The sequence below is a fragment of the Pelodiscus sinensis genome, chromosome 13 (genome assembly GCF_052426305.1).
Source record: "Pelodiscus sinensis isolate ZL-2025 chromosome 13, ASM5242630v1, whole genome shotgun sequence".
NCBI lineage: Eukaryota > Metazoa > Chordata > Testudines > Trionychidae > Pelodiscus > Pelodiscus sinensis.
The window spans coordinates 24,371,547-24,398,083 of NC_143064.1; the positions used below are offsets into that span (position 1 = coordinate 24,371,547).

Here is a 26,537-nt window from a genome sequence, read left to right on the forward strand (position 1 = left end):
CTAAAGTCATTATGGGTGGTTTTTAATTTAATTCAATGTTCTTTCCCATTCCAGCAGCAGCAGGTATCCTACACAGAACAAGTAAGTGAGAGATATTAATTACAGAAAACTTCAATTTTCTAAACAACATAAGCTAGTAAACAATTAATGACACTCAAATTACAAATATCAGCCAGAAATAAAAACCAGAAAAAATAGCAAAGAGAACATGGTCTAAGCCCTACCAAGAGATGTTGGGTTGGCCCAAGAGCAGTAAGACAGAACACACACACACACTGTCTGGGGTTGTCCTCACTGACAAATTTCTTGCCAGTGTTTTGTTTCAAGTATGGCACCTTCTATTGGGTAGGGCGATGTACAGTACTGTACCTGCACAAAGCCATATTAGATGCATGCATAAGACCATTATCACAAAACAAATCCAATTTACCCTTGACTGGAAGATCTTTTGTCAGGGGTATGACCCAAAGCCCACTGGAGTCAATAGGCGTTTTTCCAGTGACTTCAGTATGCTTTAGACCAGAACCATGGTGATCTAGGATTTATTACTGCCTCATGGCCCCTGCTGGAAGGCCTTTTATATTCATCTTTCTTTACCCAAATCTGGAGGAAACTACAATTTTATTTAAAGTTTTTGCTGGTGAAAAGATTTGGGCATATTGGGCTTGATGTCTTTAAAGATCTCTTTAAAATCCCCATCGGGAAGGGATTGAAAAGCAATGTATTAAAAATAGTCACCATCCATCCGTGGTAAGAATGAAACAAGAAATACACTGCAAAATATATTTACCCTTGTGTAAGGAGCTCCCCTGTTTGGAGCACAGAGTTCTGAGGAAAGAAGGAAGAGAATATAGATATGGCCACTCTGACAAAGATCACATCCACTGGGAAATGGAGTATGGTGTAGAGGCGATGAAAGCCCCCTCCATAATACATGTAATTTTATAATATTTACAATCCTGGGTTGGGGGAGTGGAGTTTCTTTTGATCTTCAGCTTATAAGTAGCTTATGCATAAGGATTGTAAGAAAGTTGGTATTTTATTCTAGGCACTATAAACAGAGATGGCTGCTCTTATTTATAGAATTACCTATCAAAAGAAGTATAATGTAATATAAAATTAATCACAAATCAGGTTGGTATTATATGCCTTACTCCATAAAACATCAAGGCCGCAAAATAAAGCACTCAAAAGAGCAAATTAATCTTAATTTAGGATATTTTATGAATATGAATTATGATCTTTATTTACATAAACACATGCTATTCCTTCTGCAGCACCCCCGACCTCATCTGGTCAGATGATATACAATGAGCTAAACAGCTGTTCAAAATGGACATAAGAGATCATATTTTTAATGGCTGAGTGTGTGGTCCCCTTTCCAGTAGTCTCTACATCAGCCCCTGCCTCATTCATTGGCCAACGCACATAACAACTGAGGCAGGAGACCTGCAAAATAATAGAGACAATACTATGTACAATTATGTAAATAGAGGCAACAGGCCAGACCTTCAGCTGGTGTAAACTGGTGTAGCTTAGTTTCCTTCAATACACCTATCCCAACTCAAGAGATCTAATAGCTACATAAAGGGGCAAACTTAATGTTGTCTGGACAACACCAATATTTCGACTTCTAAGTGCTTAACTTTGTATTGTATATTCTTCATTGGAATTTCTCAAGTATTTTAAAGAGAAAATGAATTTCTACAAAGCTAAACTGTAGTATTTGACCACAGAATGATCTTTCCTGAACACCACAGAAGGTCAGTAAATGCACAATTCTGAGTGCCTTCATATACCCACACCTGAATGCTGAGTAGTATGCATCAGCATGAAGCAATGTGCGTCTTATAACAGAGATCTCTAAGTAGTTGTAAGTCACCATGGCTTGCACAAGGGAAATGAGCTTCTTTATGGTAGAGTTCAGCTTCCAGAATCATGTACTTCTGAGCACCAGACTCCACAGTGTAGCTTTTAAGACTGTAACACTGACCTCTAAACAAGGAACTTCCCCTACACAAGTGGTCCCAGTTATGCTTCAAGCCAAACTTCAGCAAGCAATCAGCATTTAAGAATTTGCTTAATAATCCTGCCATTTGGACAATTTTTTTCCGCAAATCTTTTCATCCCGGCATACAATTGAACCCAAATGAGTACAGTACAACTGGAACTTCCACAGCTGTGAGAACTTCCAAAAATAACCAGGTACCTACAAAAAAAAAGTTAAAAATAGTCCCTCACCACATTCCTCTTTCCTAAAAAGCTCAATGCAAAGAGGTTCTCATAGGTGTGAGAACAGTTGACCTTTTCAAATTAATTATACGTTTTCAAGGTTTTTTATTCAAAAAAGGGTTTTGGCAACAGACTGAGATGAAGGGAAAAAACCTTTAAGAGAAGAATAACTGATGCTCAGCAGGAGTTCTCTAGGACTCATTTCAGCCTGAATGTACTCCCATCTGGCATTGGAACAAAACAAAATTAAAAAAGAGAGAGAGAGAGGAGAAACCTCCCTCTGTAGTCAATTCTCTTGGCTATAAACAAGGTGCACAGTGTAATGAAAGTTCTTCTAATAGGATTAGACGGCATCATTCCAAAGAGCTATCCAAAACAACTGCAGAAAGGATGGGGAAAAGAACTAGCAAGAAAAAGACTCATTAAATTGTAGAATATATTTCTGAAAATGTTCCTTCTGTTTAAGCCAAGGCAGTAAAACATTAGATAGTCCCATCATTTTTGAAGTTTGCTGAGTGATGTGGTTATTTTGGGAAATTAATCTGAGAATCATGGAAATGCAAGCAGAAAACCAGGTACTATAGTTGAACAGGCCAGAGTCTGAATTCCAGACTTATACATGCCTAACTGGTATCAAAATCTGGCCCACAATTCAGACGCTCATGTGCAGTTCAAAACAAACCTCACCCAGGAGAATCAACAGCCTCAGCTCTGAAGTTTTAAAAAGTGTAACTTGTAAAGGGAGGCACTGTTTAACTAAAATTTATACCAGATTTGTAACATTTTTCCTTCTTCTATTGCTCCACCTTAAAGAAACGTCTTATCCCACACAGAGGGGAGAAAAATAGCATTCTGGCCTAACAGTGAGATGATAATAATAATAATAATTAACATACTTTTTTGTTTTCAAAGTGCTTTACAAATATTACCCTGGTAATTGTTACAAACTCCCTGTAAAGCAGGGAAGCGCAGTTGCTATCTCAGTTTCACAGACATGGAATGTGAGGGAGAGACTGGTTAAGCACCTTGTCCAAGATCACAATGACACATCTGGGAGCAGAACACAAGAAATTGCTCCCAGTCCTGAGGCCTATATAATGCTGGTAGTTTGTGTTTAGCAGCAAATGAGAACAGAGACAAGGGGATTAATAGTTAACTCTTAGGCTACGTCTAGACTGGCATGATTTTCCACAAATGCTTTTAATGGAAAAGTTTTCCGTTAAAAGCATTTGCAAAAAAGAGCGTCTAGATTGGCACAGACGCTTTTCCGTAAAAGCACTTTTTGCGGAAAAGCGTCCGTGCCAATTTAGACGTGCTTTTGTGCAAAAAAGCCCAGATCGCCATTTTCACGATCAGGGCTTTTTTGCGCAAAACAAATCTGAGCTGTCTACACTGGCCCTTTTGCGCAAAAGCTTTGCGCAAAAGGACTTTTGCCCGAACGGGAGCAGCATAGTATTTCCGCAAGAAGCACTGATTTCAGACAGTAAGAAGTCAGTGTTCTTGCAGAAATTCAAGCGGCCAGTGTAGACAGCTGGCAAGTTTTTGCGGAAAAACTTGCCAGTCTAGACGCAGCCTTATAGTATACAGTCACAGGATTGGTATGCACAGGAGCTTAGAAGTAGATCTGAGCCCTCTGTTGCAAAAGGCAACAACTGAATTGAGGATGACTCCTGGTTCAACTACTAAGGTGGTTTTGCTTTGTCAGTTTTAGTAAGAGGTCAGAGGACACTCCTGGTGAAAGGTCAAAGATAATGAAAAAAAGTTAAAAAAAAAAGTCTCCAGCACACTGTTTAGTTATCACATAACTGTTAATCACATTTTAAGTACATCACTAAGGGCTCTTGTGCTGGATTTGTATCTGTCCAGTGTATCAGTGTATGAGCTAAAGCAGAATTGACTATTGGAAATCCACCTTAACTTTCCACTTTCTCGCTGATTCTTAGTTGTTCTGGTCCTCTGGGTCACTGCAGCCTTGAAATGCTGATCTCTATGGCACCAGGGCAGCACCATCAACAGGAAATTCATCCTGCACTTCAGGGAGAAATAGACTGGGATCTATTAGTCTGCTTTGCAGGCCAGGATTTAACTTGGAAGCTCTCAAGAATCTTAGTGAATTTAGAACTTGATCCAGACCCCCCTGAAGTCAATGGGAGTCTTGCTTTTGACTTCAACGGGCTTTGGATTAGGTCTTTAGTTCCTACCCTCTTCCCTCAAAATCTGCCAGGTAATATATGTAAAATAAACGCAATCCTCAGGACAGGAGAGGAATCTTATCAATAACAGACCATGTTCCAGCAGAGTATAAAGTACGTTGTACAAAATCTGGACAATATTCAATCTAAAGCTAGATTGGAATTTATTTAAGTATTGCGCAAAATCTGGACAGGAATTGCGTTAAGACTGGATCAGTCTCAAGGCCTTTCAGGCTCAAACATTTACTGGAATATATGTTAAAAGGGTTTATTTTGGAGACAGCCTTTGGAGAGAAGAAAAGCCTGACTGGTGGGCATTCAAAATCGTCCAAGTCTAACAGACATACTGTGAGCATCTGAAAACAAGACGGATATGTCCAAAGTATGTGTGTGAAGGCCGTGGAGAGAACAATGCGGTACTGACAGGAAGAATCTTGTAAGCTGTCATGTCCCTGGCAAAGCCCCCTGGGTGACATGTGACGTGCTGTATGGAAACACAAAAGTAATTTTAATCTATTAAGAAGTTTTCAATTATGTCCCTTGGCCTTTGACATGTAATGGAAAAGGCACAAAAGAGCTGCAAAACAGTTTTTTATGCAAGTGGTCGTCAGCTCATTAAACAAAAGATCCTGACAGTTTCTAATCTGATCCCCCTATGCTATATGAGAACAAGGTCCAGCACGCATTTTCCCAGCGTAAACTTTTGGTCAAAATCTGCTCCTCCCCCACCAGCCAAAAGGATGCCTTTGCAATTTATACAAAGCTTCTCACCAAAGAGTAGCAAGTAAGCCAACCAAATATTTTTTTGGGGGGGGATTGACTCAATTTTTTTTAACATGTGGGCAGGCCTGGCAGTATTGCATCTGGTATGGGCAGCAACCAACACATGTCACATTCTAATTGCTGACTATGAGTTTGATGCAAATGGTCTCAAATTACATACAAAACAAATCACGGCTGAAAACTCTTACCCAATAGCCACAATTGCCTCCATATCGGGGTAATAAACTAGTGTGTGCGGGTGGGGTATGTACGTGTGTGACTTGCACTGAAAAGAATAACCAAGGCTGAATTATTTTAAAAATTACCTTGCTAAAGATGCCTGCTGCTTTATCCAAGACTGAAGGTTAATGATTGGCAAAAATCATCTGCTGGGGGAAGGAGAAGAGCAGCAACATGGATAGCTGATTGGGCTGGCAGAACAAACTTTCTCTAGAGTAGGTGGAATGTTCTTAGATCAATGCCATAGCAGTCTGGTGGTCTAGGTGGGGGAAGGCATTGCCTTCCCAAACTGCCAGCCTGGCCACGCCCACACTCCGCCTCCAGAACATCTGCTATAGGCATTCTGGGGGCGGAGTGTTGTTGCCCCCAGCACCTGCCCACCACGTGTTCCGGGGAGACTGGAGCCATGTCCCGCCCTCCCTTCTCAGTGCTCTGGGGGTTGGGAAGGCTGGGGTGCACATGCTCACCCCCTCTTCTCTCTTCCTCTCCCTGTGATGGGGGATGGGGCCTCAGCAGAAGGGAGGGGCTGCAGGCTTGTCTCCCTCGTCCTAGCTGCACCGGCCACCCATGATCAATTCACAGGGTGTTTGGTGGATAATTCACTGCATGCCCTGATGAGGTCTCTCCCTAATATGTAGCTAGTGAAGGAACACGTGGAGATATCCTCCAACAATCCAGAGATGGGGCAGCATAGTACAGAACACAGCAATGGAATTAAATTAATGGAGATTGCCTATCTCCTAGAACTGGAAGGGACCTTGAAAGATCATTGAGTCTAGTCCCCTACCTTCACAGCAGGACCAAGTACTATCCCTGACAAATTTTTGCCCCAAATGGCCTCCACAAGGATTGAACTCACAACCCTGGGTTTAGCAGGCCAATGCTCAAACCACTGAGCCATCCCTCCCCCGGAGAAACAGTTTCCCCAGAGGCCCTCTGCATTTCAAAGCAACAGAAAGACAATGCAGCACCCAACAGGGCTTCAACAGCTAACAAAAATACCTTCCCACATCAAAGCTAAGAGGAATAGAGCGGGAAAGGACCCAGGCAGAGTACAAACAACAGAGCATCACCACAGAAGGGGGGACGGACGGACAATAGAGCATCACCACAGAAGGGGGGGAGGGGAAGAGAGGAGGTAAAAAATCTGCAATGGGCACAGCAGCACGCACGGTACAGGACAAGCAGTCCCAGGGAAAGCTTCCCTCCACACGCCAATATGGCTCAATCCTGACTTGAAGTAAACACCTCTAAAAGTGAGAGTGGAGCTCAGCATCCAGGGTCTGCCAGTTCTTGGGACTGATGATCAAAAAGGCAGTTTCTAACTAGATTTGAATTTCTGTATTTTAAATGTTTGCTAACAAGAATCACAAAACCCATTCTTCTTCAGGAGACAGGGAGCTGAACATCAAGAGGTTAAACAAAAGGCTAAACTTGCTCTGCAGGTTAAATCTGCAGGGGATTTCTAAATCACATGACAGAGGGCATGGTGTTTCTTCTTCTGTCTATTCAAAAGGGAAACCCATGTTTAAAAAGATGCACATCCCTTGTTTTTTACTTAATTGAATCAGGCTTTCAATAAAAACTCTTACTTCCAGAAAAGGAATTGCAAAAGACAGAGGGCAAGGCTAGCAAGTTGCACAATAGAAAATTAGACTTAAATGATTTTTCCAGGCCAGGAAACAAAGGAAAAATATTGTAGTCATTTACAGACAAGAATCCAAATTCCTTCTGGTATGTAGTTCATTGTTTTCAAAGCTTTCCGAAAAATATCATTATGACTAACCTTAGGGAGCATCTAGTCTTTTTATTCATTACAAATATAATCTCCAGTGAAACAAAGGGAATAGGCCTCTTTTTCTGACCACAGCACGGGAGTTTAACTTCTCAAGAATTACCTGCTGACTTCAGATCCTATCTGAGGCTTTGTCCACATTAGAAAGCATGTCCCAAAATTTCCCATTTTTATCTCCATTAGTGCACATGGCCCGCAGCCCATTTGTTTGAGGCCCGCGGTGCGGTTTGGGTTTACACAGGGCTCAACACGTGGCCCGCAGGTGGGATCTTCTGAACATGGCTTCCACTGCTAACACGCTCCACAACAGCAAGGTGTCTCCCAGGTGGGGTGAGCTCTGAAAGACTCAAGTGGCCGAGCTCGCTGGAACAGGGTGTTGGTGTTTCTAGCCTCCAGGGATAGGGTTGCCAGGTGTCCGGTATTGATTTGGACAGTCCGATATTTTCGCCTCTTGTCCAGTAAAAAAAAATCAGAAAATACCGGACACCTAAAATGTTCGGTATTTTCTGATTCCCCCCCCCCCAACAGGAGGCGAAAATACCAGACACATGGCAACCCTACACACACTCAGCAACCAGGCCAGCCCCCGCCTCCCCAGTCCCCTGTCTTCTGGCATGGAGGAAGAAAACAAGATAGCCACCAGAAAAAAAAAAAAAAAAAAAAAAAAAAAAAAAAGAGCCCCAAGGGCCTTAAAGGGGCCATGCTGGTTTTATTTTTATTAACTGTTGGGGTCCCTTGGTCCCCCTTTTTTTTTTTGCTCGACAAATTTGATCTCCCCCCTTTTTTTCTCTCAACAGTGTTTTTTTTTTTGGTGTGTGTGTGTGTGTGTGCGTGCAGTATTTTTGGTTAAACCACCTGGCAACTCTATTCAGGGAGGAGATGCTGGGAGTGCTGGGGCATTGTGGGAAGTGCTTTGTGTTCATGCTCGTCAGTGAGAAGGAAGCTATTTGCATATATTTGCATATATATTTGCATGTATATGCAACCACACTTAAGTTGTGGCCCTCAGCTAGGTTTGCCAGATGGTTGAAACAAAAATACTGAACACGCTGCCCCCCCCCCCCATGGGAAAAAATTCTGTTGAAGGGAAGAAAAAAGGGGGGGAAGAGAGACCAAAGTTGTTGAGAAAAAAAAAAAGGACTCCCAAGGACTTATTAAGCAAATAAAATAAAACAAAACAGCATGTCCCCTTTAAGAGTGAGTGCAGGGATAGGAACCGGTGGAAGTTGAGCACTAAGACCCAGGGGAAGCATTGCTTCCCCTAGGTCTTTTGGCCGGCAGCCAATTTGTGCAGGCAGCCTTGGGGAAACAGGTAAGCATGGGGGCTGGACATCTGGCCAGAGGGAGTCACCGGGGAACTGTGTGGTGAACGGAGACCCTCCAGGGCTTTGTAAGGAGGAAGATGAAGCCCTGTGCAGCTGCCGGTGACCAGCGAGCTGGGGAAACCCAGCCGCCAGCTGCAAGCAGGGAGCGGAGGAGAGGGAGCGAAGCATCCGGCCAGAAAGGGTCGCCGGGGAACAGCACAGCGTGCGGAGAACCTCTGCCACTTTGCAGGGAAAGCCTCGCACAGCTGCTGGCCACCAGCCGGCCCTAGGGGAAATTGTGTTATTGCAGGGACGGGTTGTGTTGTTCGAAAAATGTTCCCCCAAAAAATCGTGCTATCGCAAAAACGTGTTAAGCGAGGAATTACTGTACTAGAAATCACTACAAACATTTAACAGAGTCTTAAACACCCAGCAGTGAAAGGAACTTACAGGTTCTTAAAGATACTGGCCTATTGCAACACAGGTCCCTGGCAGATCTTTAAATAGCTCCCTTCTGGCTTTTGCCACAGCTCAGCCAGCTCTTGCTGGAGCTGCACCCCAGGGCATACCTGCTTACTTTCATCTCTGCAAACACCCTATTCAGAAACTAGTTTGAAACAGCAGCACTGTGTCTTGACTAGAACAGGATTTTCCTCCTTGGACATTCTCAGTGCAGAGATGGACCTGCTGTACAAAGCCTGGGTCTGAAAGGGCTCTGAAAGCTTCACCTGATCTTCTTGTACCTCATGGTAACAAGGCTCAGCACGTATGAGATACCTAGACACAGAATTTCATAATGCCACTATATAACTCCCATACCTTGAATATTGCATGCAGTCCTGATTGCCCTATCTAAAAACTGGCATATTAAACTGGAAAAAGTACTAAGAAGGGCAACAGAAATGATTAAGGTTATGGAACAGCTTCCACATGAGGAGAGATTTAAAAAGACTGGGTATGTTCACCCAGAAAAAGAGACAGCTATAGGTGGATGTGATAGAGGTCTATAAAATCCTGAATCATGTGCAGAAAATGAATAAGGAAACGTTGTTTATTTCTTCACATAATACATGAACCCAGGGTCACCCACTGAAATTAAGAAGCAGCAGATTTAAAACAAATATAAGGAAGTACTTCTTCACTAAAGCACAATCATTTGTTGGAAATGTGGAATTCGCTGCCAGGGGTTATTGTGAAAGCCAAAAGCATAACTGGATTTGAAAAGAAAAGAAGTTCATGGAGGATAGGTTCCATCAGTGGCTATTAAGCAAGATGGTCAGGGATGCGACCCCAGGCTTTGAGTGTCCCTCAACCACTACATGCCAGAAATTTGGACTGGATGACAGGAAACTCATCCTTTCATAACTGCATTGTTCTGCTCATTGCCTCTGAAACATCTGGCATTGGCCACTGTTGAAAGACAGGATGCTGGGCTAAATGGACCTTCAGTCTGACCCAATATGGCCATTTTATGTGTTTTCTATTTGGACCTAATGAGCAAGCTTGGTTTTGCATTCAAACTTCCTCCAAGTTCAGGAATACTCAGATCTGAAGTTTTGGTGTGAATCCATCTTCAGTTCAGCATGAACATCCGGTACGTCTTTTAATAAGTATTAAAAGGTACGTCTACACTGCAGGGGTTTTCCACTTTCTTTTGCGGAAGAGCAAACATGCTCTTTTGGGGAGCCGTACCTCATTCTACGAGTGATAAGGGCTCCACCAAAAGAGGAGTCTTTTCTGCCATTTGGTCCCAACTAGACGGGGCCAAAGGGTGGAAAAGCCTCTTCCAGAAAAGGGATCGGAAAAAGCTACGCAAATTCCACAGTGCAATTTGCATAGCTTTTTCCGAAAAAAAAGACCTATAGTGTAGATCTAGCCAAACTTAACAAACCATAAAATGCCTGTTTAGCTAACAACAGATGTCAAACTAAACACCATCAGCATTAGATCTCTAAAGGTTACTGCGGAACTGTGATTTTTTTGGACTGCAGCACATCATCAGCCCACCCAGAAAGCAAAACATGAAGAGCTCTTAAGGCCTGATGCAAAGCCTGTTGCAGTCAGCATGAACCTTCCGCTGGCTCCAATGGGAGCTGATCTGGGCTTTTCAGAGGGAGTTTTCACATTAGTAAAGGAAGCCTCATGTCCCACCTGAGAGAAGTTGCCATTGTTATTTAATACCTAAAGGGGATATTAATTTGCTTGGCTTTCTACTGAAGCTAGACCCCTAGCTTCACCAAGCACTGGAGGTTTAGTTGCATGGCCTGACTGGGAGCGGCATACTGATACTCTCAGATGTGAGAAGGGGATGGAAAACCCTCAAGAAGTAGCACAAAGACCATCTAGCTCTGACAACAAACATGCCGCATGAAGACACACTTTGATTCATTGCTTAGTATGTGCACCTGTTGCACTGTTGCTGGACAAAGAGGAAGGCACAGTCCAAGGGGATCTGACAATATACATAATACTATTTAACAAACAGAAATGTTCTTGCCTCTGTCACTGGTATTACCTGCCACTTTAAACTGAGGCTTTAGCATGAACATTTACTTTGGATTACTGCCGCTGACTGATTACTTTTTACACAGTGCTTCACTTGGCCAGTGAAAATGATCTGGTCAGCTCCACTTTTTGATTCCTCTGTCCAATGTTGAAGTGTTTGGAGTTAAGCAGGCAAGCATGCACACAGAGTTTATAAACACCCTACCTTTCATTAGGTCTAAACTATTCTCACAACCCATTCAAAAGTTCCTAGCCTACCATGCACTGGGGCACCTCAACATGTCTTTGTTACACTGACTGTGGTCTTGTAAGTACAGGAAGGAAACTGCTTCAGTTCAGTTTCAGGCAAATAACAGCAAAATTCAGTTGCCCTAAAATTGTGACTCTCCTACGTTAAAACCAGAGGTCTCAGTGGGAAAATATGGACCAAAAGTGGGATGACCCATTTTCAGAAACTCCTGAGTTTATAGTGCCTCTAAACACTCTTGTAATACAGATAATTAATGTTACAGCTTGTTCACTAATCATGGATTTTTTTTCTTGCAGCTTAGTCACAAATCTGCAAACAACCTATGCTGGTAGTTTGCAGCCTGATTGTTTGTTCCTCGGCAAAACAATCAAGCCCACCCTGATGGAAGTCAGCAAGAGGCCAAGAAGGATGAAAACTATTTTCAGTGTCCCATTCTTGAAGGTATTACAGCAGATTAAGGAAGAATGTGTAAGCCATAGAAGGGGTGATAATGCACTAAAAACATTAGCCATCACCATTACTACAGGATCCTAAGAAAAACAAGAATGATTAAACTGTTTCTCAGAAACTGAAATGCCAAGTGAGCAACTCATGTCCTCCAAACGCCAAACGCAGGGTTATTTGTCTAACTGCTGCAGGAGCCTATGGATTTTGAACGAAGAAGCCTCGCTTAATCCAGTTTTCAGTTACATTTCTAGAAACCAAATTCCTTCCTCTCTTGGCTTCTACCGCCCCCAAAGGAGCAGGAAATAATTAGAGATAACACTAAATCAACCTCCCAGACATGGAAGTCCCTGCATTTCCAGGCATTTGAACACTCCAGATCTAGAATTTGAGGTGAAGCCCAGCTACCAAAGACATTAAATAAGTGGGACCTCCCTCCCTTTTCCTGGCATGGGCAAACTCTGTTTCCACTTAACTCCTACTTTCCTTGGCTGTAATGTGAGCTCCTCCTCCTGTTTCAGCGTATGTTAACCACTAAGTAGAGAAAAATAAACCCAATATTAGCAAGGCTGTGGTCTCCATAAGTAGAGATGTAGGCAACCCAGCGGTTTCATTTGGTCAGAGACTGGCATAGAGGTCTTTTTGCATGAGAGTCATGCCCACTGAATTTTTCTTTGAGTTTTAGGTTTCCCCAAAGTCCCAAAGGGAAATTCAGCCCAAACCACAGTTCATATGGTTTTCACCTAAAACTATAAATCAACCCAAGTTAGTTCAAAATACAGTTCAGGCTCAAATCTGAGCTGAATTATGACGTGGGATAGAAACCTGAGATACAGGAATCTTATACCAAGTTAGATTTGATAGCTTTGGGCAGTGGGATTCTCTCTGAGGTTTAGTCAGATTCAAAAAGACCACAAAATGCAGGACAATGTAGCACTTTAAAGACTAAGAAGATGGTTTATTAGATGATGAGCTTTTGTGGGCCAGACCCACTTCAGACTAACACGGCTACATCTCTACCAAAAAGACCACAGGTACTCCTGGGCTGTGTCTACATTGGCACCCCTTTCTGGAAAAGGGATGCTAATGAGACACTTCGGAATTGCAAATGCCACGGGGGATTTAAATATCCCCCGCGGCATTTGCATGAACATGGCTGCCGCTTTTTTCTGGCTCGGGTTTTTGCCGGAGAAAAGCGCCAGTCTAGACGGGATCTTGCGGAAAATAAGCCCTTTTCTGGAAGATCCCTTAGTAGGAATAAGGGATCTTCTGGAAAAGGGCTTATTTTCCGTAAGATCCCATCTAGACTGGCGCTTTTCTCCAGAAAACCCCGAGCCGGAAAAAAGCGGCAGCCATGTTCATGCAAATGCCGCGGGGAATATTTAAATCCCCCGCGGCATTTGCAATTCCGAAGTGTCTCATTAGCATCCCTTTTCCGGAAAAGGGTGCCAGTGTAGACACAGCCTTGGAGAATGAACCCTTCTAAAACTGACCAAAACCATTGAGGAGCAGAAGGATTCCTCTGCAGACCAAGGCCTCCCATGTACTTAATGAAAACCCAGCCCATGTGAACATTTCTGCACAGGTCTAATATCATGCCAAGTGCCAAAAGATCTTTGTTTACAGAGTTTGCGGCTAGGGTTTGTTTGGGTTTTTTTGGGGGGGGAGGGAGGGGATGTTTCGCATGTTAAGGGATTTGACCTTTTATGTTCTGGTTTTTCTTTGGTTTCAGCTTTAGCATGTGAAAGGTGAACCAGCTCTGACAAAGTTACTCGACGAACAAAACAGGAGTTACAAGTGTGAAAAAATCCCCAACACACACACACTAGCAAGTGAGGCTCGTTGCTGACCAGGCAAAGTCACTTTGTATAGATAACACTTACAGGAGAGTTCAAGAAATTAAATATATAGAATAGAATTTTTTATTAATGTGTTTGCAAAAGGGAAGTAAAAGAACAGTTTTAAATTTCTAGGATTTAAATTTCAAACATTATTCATTTTATTGAAAAATTATCATACATAGTACATTTGAATCAGAAACTCAGAAAGTTTCCATTACTCTTTCTGTAACTAATTTGAAATATTTTCTGATTTGTAACAGTAAAAATTTCCTTTCCATTAAAATGACAGTTGAATAGGTTACTCGATTTTAATTTTGTTAGCAAATATTTTTATGAACTCGACCATCAGTCATGACTTTTTTCCAATGAAAAACAAAAATAATTATTTCAACCTTTCACCCAGCATATTCTGGTGTAAAAAGTAGTTCATTCAGCTAATTTAAGTGGCAGGATTGTTTATGTAAAATTTGGTATCTGTAGGTAATCCCGAAGTATTACTTTATTTTGTACAAAGAAAGTCACAAACAAACACTTCAAATATATATATGAATTTCCATGTGATTGGTAATGCAGAACCTCTCCAAAACTCAATGGCTCAAATCCACCAGCTACCCCAAAAAGTCTTCCATCATCCCAAGCCAGATGTTTTAGGCTTGGGAGCCCAGAACTCTCCCCACAAAAGACATTATGCTGTTTGCAATTCTGTTCTGCCACTTCTCAAACTTATCTATTACTATTTTCTGGGTTAGATAACTTTCCACATCTAGGCTGAATCCAGCACACAATGGAATGACAAATGTTAACACTGGACCACTGTTTAATGATCTAAATGCAAAGTGAATTGATGTCTCCATTTACTTCCTGGAACCTGATTTATATCGTTTCCATTTATCTACTATATATTTCAGAGAATTTATCTATGTGTCTGTCTGTTTATTCAAGAACTCCTCCTAAATAATAAGAGCTGGAACCACTGAATTTGGTATACGGCTTCCTCATATCATAACTTAAAGCAAGGTCAGAGTTTGGCTGTGCCAGGAAAACGGGATGAGCCTAGAATGGGATTGCTTCTCATAAAATTATACAGACTAGAGACAGAATCACCAGGCAGGTTAAAGGGGATGGCTGGGAGCATTCCCCCTAGGTCTGCCCAGGAACATTCCCCCTGGGACTGCACCAGCCTCAAGCCTCCCCTCCCCCACCCATACCCTTGCTGGCTGTTCTCCTTTTGGAGGAAGCAAGAGGAAAGTGCACAGTTTGCTGCATTCCTCACTCTGCTTGGAGAGCACAGAGGGCAGACAAATCAGGACCTGTATTTCTCCCCCAGCTATGCCTGCTAGAGCTGCAGCAGCCATGGACAGGCACTTTTTCACCTAGACCAGCAGTTCCCAACTTTTTCCAGATGGGGACCCATTTTGACAATTCAGGAAGACTTGGTGACCCAAGACAATTCAAAAACAGGGGGAGGAGAGGGGCCAGAGCCACCTGGGGAGACACTTGGCAACTCTTTTGAAATGTAATGGCGACCCATATTTGGATCCCGACCCATAAGTTGGGAAACCCTGACCTAGACCCAAGCTGCGGCAGTGAGAGAAGACTGGGGTCATCCTCTCTCCCCAGGGCAGCCTGCATACTGAACCCTCATCTCCAGCCCCACACCAGAGCAAGGATTTAAATGATGCATGTACATTTTCATTTTAAAAAACAAAACAAAAATTAACTGAGTTAAGGACCCAAGCAACACCGAGTAAATCTGCTACTCTCAAATAAAACTGTGTGTGCTCACAGTACCTGGAAATCAGGACCCTTGTGCCTACATCACAACAAAATGGCTCCATCTGACCCTGACTAGGAATCTTAGCAGAGAGCAAACAATGAACAAACTATGAAGACTGAATGACTCTCCTGCCCTTAGAAGTGACACCAGCCCCCAATCGCCTTTCTTCGTGACAGCATGTTTTTATTAAAAACAGAAAAGTTCCACCTTCCTTGGGAAAAAATGCCCTTCTGCCACATGCTGATCTCAAGCATAAGAACGGCCGTACTGGGTCAGACCAACAGTCCATCCAACCCAGTACTGTATCCTGTCTGCTGACAGTGGCCATTACCAGATGCCTCAGAGGGAGGGAACACAACAGTTAATCCTCATGTGATCCCTCCCCTATCACCCACCTCCAGAGAAACAGATTCTAGGGACACCATTCCTACCGATTCTAGCTAATAGCCATTGATGGACCTCACCTGCATGAATCTATCTAGCTCTTTTTTGAACCCTGTTAAAGTCCTAGCCATCACCACAACCTCTGGCAAGGAGTTCCAACCTTTAATATCATGTAAAATCATGTTTATTCCTGAGTTTATCTTGGCACAAATAGGCACTCTCAAATGTGCATATATGTAAAGAATCAAACTCTGCATTTACTTCTCTCTCTTATTCCCCATGTGGTTCCCAAATCCCTTTTCAAAATATACCCACAAAGAATAAAATACAAGGATCACCACCTGAGTCATGGAAAGTAACAGGAATATCGTCTTTTGCAAGACACTAAACAAAGAGTTGGATACTGTGTATTACAATATGGGGAACTTCTATTTCTCCTGCTAATTACAAATCCCTAAGAACTTTACCAGCCTGCCTGTGTGAAGCAGATGGGGACCTGAGACATACAAGGTTGGGCAGTGGAGGTTTAATCATGTCAGAGACAGAACCAGGAACAGAATTCAACGGTCCTGTGCTTTAATCACATGCTCTGCACTAGTATTTTCTTTCCCATCATTTCTCATCACCAGACAGTGGACTCCATTCTAATCCTCCTTTTCCCATTCTAAGCAGTCTGCTCCCTAAGGGGATTCATTCAGTTATTTCCTCTCTGTGAAGACTTTGGCAACATCATCATTTACTTGTACAGTGATAGACTGATGATATCAGGAGCACTGAACTGAGACACTGCAGGATGAATCGAGCAAGAGAATAAAGCAGAGGATTTTCTGAGGCCAGAATTGCACGAGCAGCCCCTAAATACTCCATTGCAATTTTATGGGCCCAAGTTTCTGTAAACATGAAAAATTCTCCATCCCATTATAGGATGACACTGAAAACACACACACACACACAACCCCCAAAACCACACTCACCACTGTCAATTAACACAGTCGCCTAGGTCTATCATCTGCTCTGCTCTGGTTCTGCCTTGCATATTGTAACATTTCAGGCAAGACAGGATCTGATTTCTTTTGTGTTCTGTGTGGTTCTAAGCATATTTCCACTGCTCACTAAAATGTTACTGACAATTTGTGAAATAAGGCAGTTTTCTCAGCTTTAGCTCACAAAGTCAACAGCAGGCTTTCATGTTTTCTCCAAAATATTTGGAAACGCACATTATGAGTAGAAATGCCCCGAGGATGGAATGGAGCCAAGAACAAACAATGATTCAGAATGACTGCTTCCACCGTGGAAGAATGATTTCTATAGCAGCAGTGATCAAAGTGCAGTGTTTCATCAGGGTCCTAGTCAGGCAGTTTCTCTGCTGCTTGTGGAATGGAGCTGGCATCCAACACCAGGAAAACTACATGAAGCAGCTAAAGAGCAGCACGTGTTCTTGACCGGTGCGATCCATGCGTGTCATGACTGCAAAGCCCAGGTGCTGAAAAAGGTTCAATCCCACCTCCCAAGCTTGTGCTAGAATCCTATAGGGGCAGCCAGGTATATTGGCAGAGGTTCATTTTGTACTACCAGCAGCAGTGAGTGTCAGACACAGACTCATCACTCAGCAGGGCTACCAGATCCAGCACATCCGACCACAGTAACTGTAGGCCTATAGTCACTGATGCCAATCTGTCCTGGAGGAAAGAAATGGTATTTTACAGGAATTCAGTGTTATCCAATGGGATGTGCCCTGAAGGCCAGAAGGGGCTTGGAGTTCAGCTAGAATTTTAGGGTATGTGGACATAGCAAAAAAAAGACCAGTAGCAATGAGTCTCAGAGCCTTGGTCAGCTGATTCAGTCTCAAGGGGCCTGCCCTACAGCCGGCTAAAAAGAGCAGTGAGGCCATTCAGGCTCCTGCTGGATCCCCAACTCTGAAACATCATGAGGGAGGGGAGCTTCAGAGGCCAGGGTCCAGCCCAACCCCAAATAGTTACACTCTGGCTTTTAGCCTGGTAACGCAACCCCCCGTCAGCTGATCCAGGCTTGGAGACTCTCTGCTGCTGTGTAGACTTATCATTAGAGGCTTTAGGATTGTGCCTGTCCTCTCAGCACCCACAGTGCTTGCTCAGCAGCATGTGCCCCGAGTCGTTGCCCAAAGTCACACAGGACTTAGAGCTGACCATGCCTCAGAAATAATTAACTCTGCTGTCTGACCTCCCTATCCCTTACACAACAGCCCAAGTCAGCAATAACCCCTGGTGTGAATAGCCTTTAAAAAATGATGACTTGTACAGACTTCATCGCCCTTTGACTACGATTAACCCACTATCCCCATACTTAATCTAAAAGCGCCATATGAACTTGGCTCATTAAGATATGGTTTAGCTTGGCACTTGTGTCTGAGTATTCACCCTTCACTCAAGGGGACCTTTCATCTCCCAATTTGAGCCCAGAGTCTCCTATTGTTGCCTTTGTTTGCATGCCAAATGGATGGCAGGATTGCCCTTCTTTGCTGCAATTAATTGTTCCTAGGCAATTCCATGGGTTAATGTAGTAACTCTAGTTAATCCCAGTGTAACATTCTATGCTCACCACCACACACGGGGAATTAAAACCTCACATCCTCCTGCTCACTGAACAGACCAGAGAGGGCAGTGTGGAGTGACAAGAGGTTATCCTCTTTGCAGACCTGAATGTGCTCTGTCTCAGCATTCCCAGCCTGGGATAGCCTATAAAAGCAAGTTCACTCATATTGGAAGCTGCACAGTAATGCAATGGGCTGGCCAGAAAAATCTAGTTCTGACTGCATGTGAGCAAGGACAGCTGTGATACAGACAAGCAGGAAACAGAGCGCAACTGGGGGTTCGGAACATGCTCTACTATTTTACTGCTCCCTCCGTAGCACCATTTAGCTCTTATAAAAGCAGATGTTACTGAGCAACCTAAATAGCAAGATTCCACAGATTGCCTCTTCAACACAGGGTGGAGAGGTGACCCAGAAAAACAGGAATGATGCTGTATAAAAAGAACAAGGTTAACATCTAATCTCTCCATCAGTTCTGCATGCATCTCTCAACTCAGGGCTGGAGAAACTCGGGCCCAGGGGCTGGATGTGGCCCCCGGCTTATCTGGATCCAGCCCCTGAGGCTCAGGGCATCCCCCAGCACTGGGGAGCCCATATTGGCGCTCCTGCTGTCCCACCGTAGGGCTGGAGCACACAAAATCTACTGATTCGCTATGAGAATTTGGGTAGGATCTTCAACCTCCCTATGGCTCAGTTTTCCCATTTGTAAATGGAGACAAATTATAGCTACTGAAGTTCACTGTGTTTCTTTAAAGAAAATTCAAAGGCTATTTGGGTTGCCAGATAGTTTCAAGAAAAATACCAGAAACAGCTGACATTAAATCAATCTACATTACATCTTATTTAGAAAATACCAGACATTTATATTTTCTCAATTTGTTTCCCAAACAGAAAGCTCAAATACTGGACTGTCCAGTTCAAAACTGGACACCTGGCAACCTTAAGGCTATTGTTTGCCAGGCTGAAGCAATTATTCTGAGATATGTGTCTCTCCCTTATTGTTTTTGAACTTCTCATATTTGCAGTCTGGGACAGAGCTGACTTTTTAGAACTATAAAAAAGCCATAATCTTCATAAGTAAAAAAAATTAGGACACCATACCAGAGATCAACAAGCTGGAGTGAAACAGGCACTTCAAATTGTGCTAATTTACTTCTCAGTTCAATTTAATTTAAAAAAATTCACAGGACATAATAGGGCAGTAGCATTAAATTTAAAACACATGCTGGGGATGCTTTTTTGTGTGTGTGTGAGAGAATATTACTGTATTTTTAAAGGTTGGTTTTTTTTATTTGATGTTTGTTCCTTGTCAAGTTCTCTGAAGATCTATGGAATGGCTGTGAATTTTTTAAGTGAGTAGAGACATTTTTATTGGTTTTTGTCCAAAATGTCCTGTAATGTTATTTTTATCACTACATTTTGTGTGCTAGATGTATAAAAATATAATACGAGGCTCTTCGCACTCTATCCACCTCTATTTTGGCTCTTAGTCTCTAAGGGTATGTCTACACTACAGCGCTAATTCGAACTAACTTAGTTCGAATTAGTTAATTCGAACTAAGCTAATTCGAACTAGAGCAGCTAGACTTAAAAACTAGTTCGAATTAGCGTTTTGCTAATTCGAACTAGCGCGTCCACACAGAGTGAACCCTGAACTGGAGTTAAGGATGGCCGGAAGCAGTGCCGGCAGGGCATCAGACGAGGACTTAGAGAGTGGAGCTGCTGTCTCAGGCTAGCCGAGGGCTGTGCTTAAAGGGTCCCGACCCCCACCCCGGACAGACAGTTCTCAGGAGGTTTCCCGCTTGCAAAGCAGTCCTGGCTTGGAGTGCCCCGAGTGCCCACACTCGGCACATCACAGCACTCGGCCATCAGCCCGGATGCACTTGCTGCAGGCTGCCATCTGAGGAGAGGGGTCAATCGGGGGGCTGCAGGAGAGTTTCCACCCCGAGGAGCCCGCAGAGCCACCCCAGTCCTCCCCATTGGAGGTTCGTACCCCATTCCTCCCTCACCTCCTTCCACTTACCCCTCCCTAGCCCCCCTTCCTGATGTACAAAATAAAGGACACGTGTGGTCAAAAATAGAAATGCTCCTTATTGAACAAAACTGGGTAAGAATGGGAAAAGGAGCTGGGAGAGGGGAAGAGAGAGGGTGGGAGAGGGGAGGGCAACTACAATGATGAGGGGTTTGAAACAGGTCCCATATGAAGAGAGGATAAAGAGACTGGGACTTTTCAGCTTAGAAAAGAGGAGACGGAGGGGGGATATGATAGAGGTATATAAAATCATGAGTGGTGTGGAGAGGGTGCATACAGAAAAGTTCTTCATTAGTTCCCATAATAGAAGGACTAAAGGACACCAAATGAAATGAATGGGTAGCAGGCTTCAAACGAATAACAGAAAGTTCTTCTTCACAAAGCAAATAGTCAACCTGTGGAATTCCTTGCTGCAGGAGGCTGTGAAGGCTAGAACTAGAACAGAGTATACAGAGAAGTGAGATAAAGTCATGGAGGTTGGGTCCATGGAGTGCTATTAGCCAAGGGGTAGGAATGGTGTCCCTGGCCTCTGTTTGTGGAAGGCTGGAGATGGATGGCACGAGACAAATGGCTCGGTTCATCCCCTCCAGGGTACCTGGTTTTGGCTGCTGTCGGCAGACAGGCTACTGGGCTAGATGGACCTTTGGCTCCCGGGAGCCGCCAGCCTGGTCCCAGGAAGAAGGGGAGGGCTGGGTGGCAGCAGGTGGCTGGCTCGAGCCGTGCCAGGTGCAGGGTCTGCTGGCTGGGTGGTGGGAGGCTTGCACCTGGCACGGGCACCGTAGCCAGCCCGTGTCCCTTTAAGGGCTCCGGGGCCGGGAGGGGGGCAGTAGAGTTTCCCTGGTGTTGGCCAGAGTGGCCACCAGGGAAAGCTGGGGAGGGCTAGCCTCCCACTAGTTCGAATTAAGCAGCTACACAGCCCTTAATTCGAACTAGTTAGTTCGAACTAGGCTTAGTCCTCGTAGAATGAGGTTTACCTAGTTCGAACTAAGCGCTCCGCTAGTTCGAATTAAGTTCGAACTAGCGGATCGCTAGTGTAGCGCCTATCAAAGTTAATTTGAACTAACGTCTGTTAGTTTGAATTAACTTTGTAGTGTAGACATACCCTAACTGGTTGGTCATCCCGGCATAGGGAATAATCCTTCCTGTTGACTTTTACATCATGCCTTACTTCCCATTCTAGGACCCACATTTTCACACAATAGATGTAAACACGGAAACCAGAACTGCCTGAGGTCTCACCCAGATCAGCCACTTAGCCTTTCTATTGATGCACAGTAACCTCTTTTTCTTAGTGACAGTCTGCCAGAAAAGCAAAGTCATGGCTTCCTTCCAGAAGCACATCCAGGAAAATCTAAGATGCATCTCTCGAGCCAATAAGAAAATGGGGCCATGTTACTTCTAGGCCAACAGTTCAAATCCAGCACAGGTCAGTAGAGACACCTCAGACATCTGGTGGCCAACATGCAATGAACCAACAGCCCCTGTATAGTACTTAGCAGACAACCGTCCCCACTACAAAATCCAGCAGCACCTGTAGTTTTCAGATGCACAATTTTTTTTCTCGTGGAATGAGGAGTAATGGTAGTTCGGAATAGGAAGCCTAATCCGAACTACCTAGTCCGTGCTGCATGTAGCCGCAGGGCACAGAGTCCGCACTAGCAGATATTTAAAAATGGCGGCACCCGGCAATATGCAAATGAAGCCCGGGAAATTCAAATCTCGGGCTTCATTTGCAACTCCGGTTGCCTACATTGCCACCCTAGTTTGAACTAGGGTGATAGTGTAGACATACCCTAATATTTTAAGAAATATTTTTGAAGGTACCCAAAACAGGAGAATGAACAAACTAATACTTCAACGCAACCATGTGCTACTGAAGTATTTGGCCAAGGGGAAAAAAAGCTGTGAGACCAGTGTCACACTTCTGTACAGTCTACTGGGTTTGGCTTTTCAATAAAATATTTTAGCAAGTAATCCCAAACAACGCGATTCTCAATCTCTTAATTTCCTCTGACCAGAACACTCTTCTCAGTAGCACTAAGGGGAAGAAAAAGAAATGGAGGAATGTGTTTATTGTGTGCAATTCTCCACTGCATGCCCCCCAGAAAAAAGCACTTCAAAAAGCTTCTGATTAATGACTTGCAGCTGGGAGGTGCTTCACTGGCTTCAAGAGAAGTTGCCGTTCAGCTCGTGGAACAGAGCAGCCATCTGTGGACCCAGGTCCAGTAATATGCACATGAGGAGGCTGATAAAGTGGGGTCCTGTGAGCTAGACTGGCTCTAGTGGCTAGCTCCTGGTGGCACCTTGATAGCCCTTCCCAAAATGAGAAAAGCAAGGAATTAATATGTGATGTTCAGATGGTTTAAAAATAAATCGCCTGCCATCCCCAAATTAGCAGGAAGGAAGATCAGTGTAGACGGGCTCGAACTAGAGAATGTAGAAGTTCACGTATTTGGGGAGCAACATGACTGGATAAGATCTGGAAAAGCAAAGCGATTAGCTTTGGAACGAAGCTAAGCATCTTGAAAACGTGTGTATTCAGCAGCATGTTGTATGGATGTGAGACATGGGTGATAACGAAAGACTCAAAGAGAAGAATATTGGCATTTGAGAGGAGTTGTTATAGAAAGATCCTGAGAATAGGATGGATGCAGAAGGTCACCAATGAGGAATTATATAGGAAGATACAGCCGAAAGAGAATTACTGCAGAAGGTTATACAGAGGAAGCTATAGCTATTTGGGCATATCTGCAGAATGAACGACGAGCGAAAAGTCAAGACCTTAGTATTTGGCATAGTGGATGGTTCGAATAGGAGAGGCAGACCCCACAGAGAATGGGTAGATGATATAGTAGATTGGTGTGGAGCTAGTCTACAGAAACTAAGCCACTCTGCATTGGACAGGGAAAGATGGAAGGAAATAGTGAGGGAGGCATCGGACATCAACGGGCGTTGAGCCCATGGTTATTAATGAGGATGATGATGATGATCCCCAAATTGTAGTATTGGGTAGAGTGAGGGGGGAAAAATAGTCCTCTTCGACTGATAGAACATAAGAGCCAAATACTGCATGACCTGACTCGACATTCCATCTCCATCAAGTTCTGATTCCTCTCCAAAGGGAGGTGCATGTGGAAGGCACAGGTAGGGGAAGAGGAGAGAAACCAATCAATGGAAATGCCATGAGATACTGCACCAAACCAGATTTCTATTCCAACAAGCTACAGCTCTTGGCAGTTGGACTGCATGGAGAGAAATGCCCCTTCTCCATCTTAAGAAGCCCTGTTCAGACAGTTACATCAGAACTTCAGGACAGAGCAAGTGTTCCCAAGCCAGTAGGGTGAGATCAGAGATGTGATTTCAATGGAAAGCACAATTAAAACTATCACTTCTCCCTGCCACTGTTGGAACAAACCCTGCCCTGCTCCCCTTCCATGACTGCTTCTTTCAAACACAAAGGCTGTATCTACATTGGTACCCCTTTCCAGAAAAGGGATGCTAATGTAGACTTCGGAATTGCAAATTCCGCGGGGGATTTAAATATCCCCCACGGCATTTGCATTTACATGGCTGCCGCTTTTTTCCGGCTTGGGGATAAGCCGGAGAAAAGCGGCAGTCTAGACTTGATTCTCCGGAAAATAAGCCCTTTTCCGGAGGATCTCTTATTCCTACTTTCAGTATAACTTTGACCAATCAGTTTACTCTTGGAGGATTGTCTGGGAAGCTAAACAATCCAGCAGCTTGGCAGCAGTTTCCAGTAGCTCTCTGAAGTTGAACAGGTACATTGCCGTATGACTGAGTGGGCAAAGAAGACAAAATCCAACTTTTTCCATGCCAAGAAAGCAGTTCACTAAGCAAGAGTCTGTACCTGATTGCAAAGGGCATAGCAACAAGCAGTGGGAAGGGGACATCTGTGTTGCAGCAGACTGACAGTTAGACTGCTGCTAATGCTGTCCCCGTCTAACAACATTCTTCTGTACTGCCAGAAAACACTATACCCGCCTTGTGTCACGTAGCTCTATGAAACGGGAACATGGTTTACAATTACTTATACTTCAAGCCTCAAACAGTAAATGTGAATTTCACTAATTCACCTCAGACTTAATTTTCTCTCTTTCCTGGAAGACCAGCATAGCAGCTCCTGTTGCTAAAAGAACGACAGGCAACCCCCGTATTACGACCGCTCGACCCCCTGTATTTATGGCTGCCCTGCTCCGGGAGCTGCTGGGCTGCCTATGGCCTAGCACAGCCCCCGGCTGGCTCTGGTCACTGTTTGTGCCGCTGGCTCCAGGAGACAACAACTCCCAGGAGGCAAAGTGGGCCCGGAACAGAACCCCCATTCATAACATTGCCCCTGTGGGCAATAAGGGTTCGACTTACAATGGTCCGACTTACGATGGTTCTCCATGAACCAATTAGGTTGTAAGTGAGGGGGTCACCTATAGATAAGTTCATGGAGGATAGCTCCATCAATGGCTATTAGCCAGGATGGGTAGGAATGGTGTCCTAACCTCTGTTTGCCAGAAGCTGGAAATGAAAAACAGGGAATAGATCAGTCAGTGACTCCCTGTTCTGTTAATTCCCTCTGGGGCACCTGGCATTGGCCACAGTTGGAAGACAGGACACTGGTCATGGACCTTTGGCCTGACCCAGTATGACCATTCTTATGTTCTTATGTTGGTTGCAACTGTAAGAGGAAATGAGGGGCAGCTGATGGCCTCCCTTGGCTCTGCTGCAATGATACAACTGAGCTCTGACCATCAGCCATCAAAAGCATTTTAGAAAGGAGAACAGACGGGGGACATTTTTTTATAAATGCTCCAAGTTGCTACAGGCAATACATAATTGTGACCAAGCTCTGGGAATTGAAGCTTCGCAAGTTCACTCAAAGTCTGACATCTGGTTGGCATTAAGAACTGGAACATAGATCGATCAAGCTTGCTTGCTGCCGTACGTACGTAGCAATATATAACCCAATGTTTAAAGAGGCCTGGTTTTATTCCTGGCTCTGTCCCTGGCCTGCTGGGTAACCTTGGATAAGTCCCTTCACCCCCATGCCTCTATAAATTAGAGAGAATGACATTCCTTTGTAAAGCACATTGACATCTCCTGATGTAAAGCGCTATATGAGACCTAAGTATTATTTGTACAGTTAGTATCCAGAGGGGAAAACACAGGGATATCAAAACAATGCTTTGATTTTTAGGCTGTGTCTAGACTACATGCCTCTGTCGGCAGAGGCATGTAGATTAGACACATAGGCAAAGGCAAATGAAGCCGCGATTTAAATGATCGCGGCTTCATTTACATTTACATGGCTGCTGCACTGAGCCGACAAACAGCTGATCAGCTGTTTGTCGGCTCGCGCGCTAGTCTGGACGTTTCCCGTCGACATCAAAGCCCTTTGTCGGCAGCCCCGTTATTCCTCGTGGAATGAGGTTTACTGGGGCTGCCGACAAAGGGCTTTGATGTCGACAGGGGGAATAGCTAGACTAGCGCGCAAGCCGACAAACAGCTGATCAGCTGTTTGTCGGCTCAGCGCGGCAGCCATGTAAATGTAAATGAAGCCGCGATCATTTAAATCGCAGCTTAATTTGCCTTTGCTGAACAAACAAATCTACATGCCACTGCCGACAGAGGCATGTAGTTTAGACGTACCCTTAATGTCCTGTTGTTCCATTATTTTAGATGGAGATCTTAAAACATGGTTCTTCAGAATGTGTCCCACACTCTGTTAAGCAAAGCCCAGTAACTAAAGAAGGGTATGTCTACACTGCAAAGTTAATTCGAACTAACAGACGTTAGTTCGAATTAACTTTCATAGGCGCTACACTAGCAATCCGCTAGTTCGAACTTAATTCGAACGAGCGGAGCGCTTAATTCAAACTAGGTAAACCTCATTTTACGAGGACTAACGCCTAGTTCGAACTAACTAGTTCGAATTACGGGCTGTGTAGCCACTTAATTCGAACTAGTGGGAGGCTAGCCCTCCCCAGCTTTCCCTGGTGGCCACTCTGGGCACCACCAGAGAAACTCTTCTGCCTCCCTCCTGGCCCCGGAGTCCTTAAAGGGGCACGGGCTGGCTACGGTGCCCATGCCAGGTGCAAGCCTGCCAGCACCCAGCCAGCAGACCCTGCACCTGGCACGGCTCAAGCCAGCCACCCGCTGCCACCCAGCCCTCCGCCTCTTCCTGGGACCAGGCTGGTGGCT

The 26,537-nt window shown here is 44.2% G+C and overlaps 1 protein-coding gene across 1 annotated transcript in view; it reads right to left on the reverse strand.

Annotated features, from left to right (window-relative positions):
- The window catches only part of SLC16A2 (solute carrier family 16 member 2), a 115,368-nt gene that overhangs the window by 24,572 nt on the left and 64,259 nt on the right, over positions 1-26,537 (reverse strand). The gene's annotated exons all lie outside the window — the stretch shown is intronic.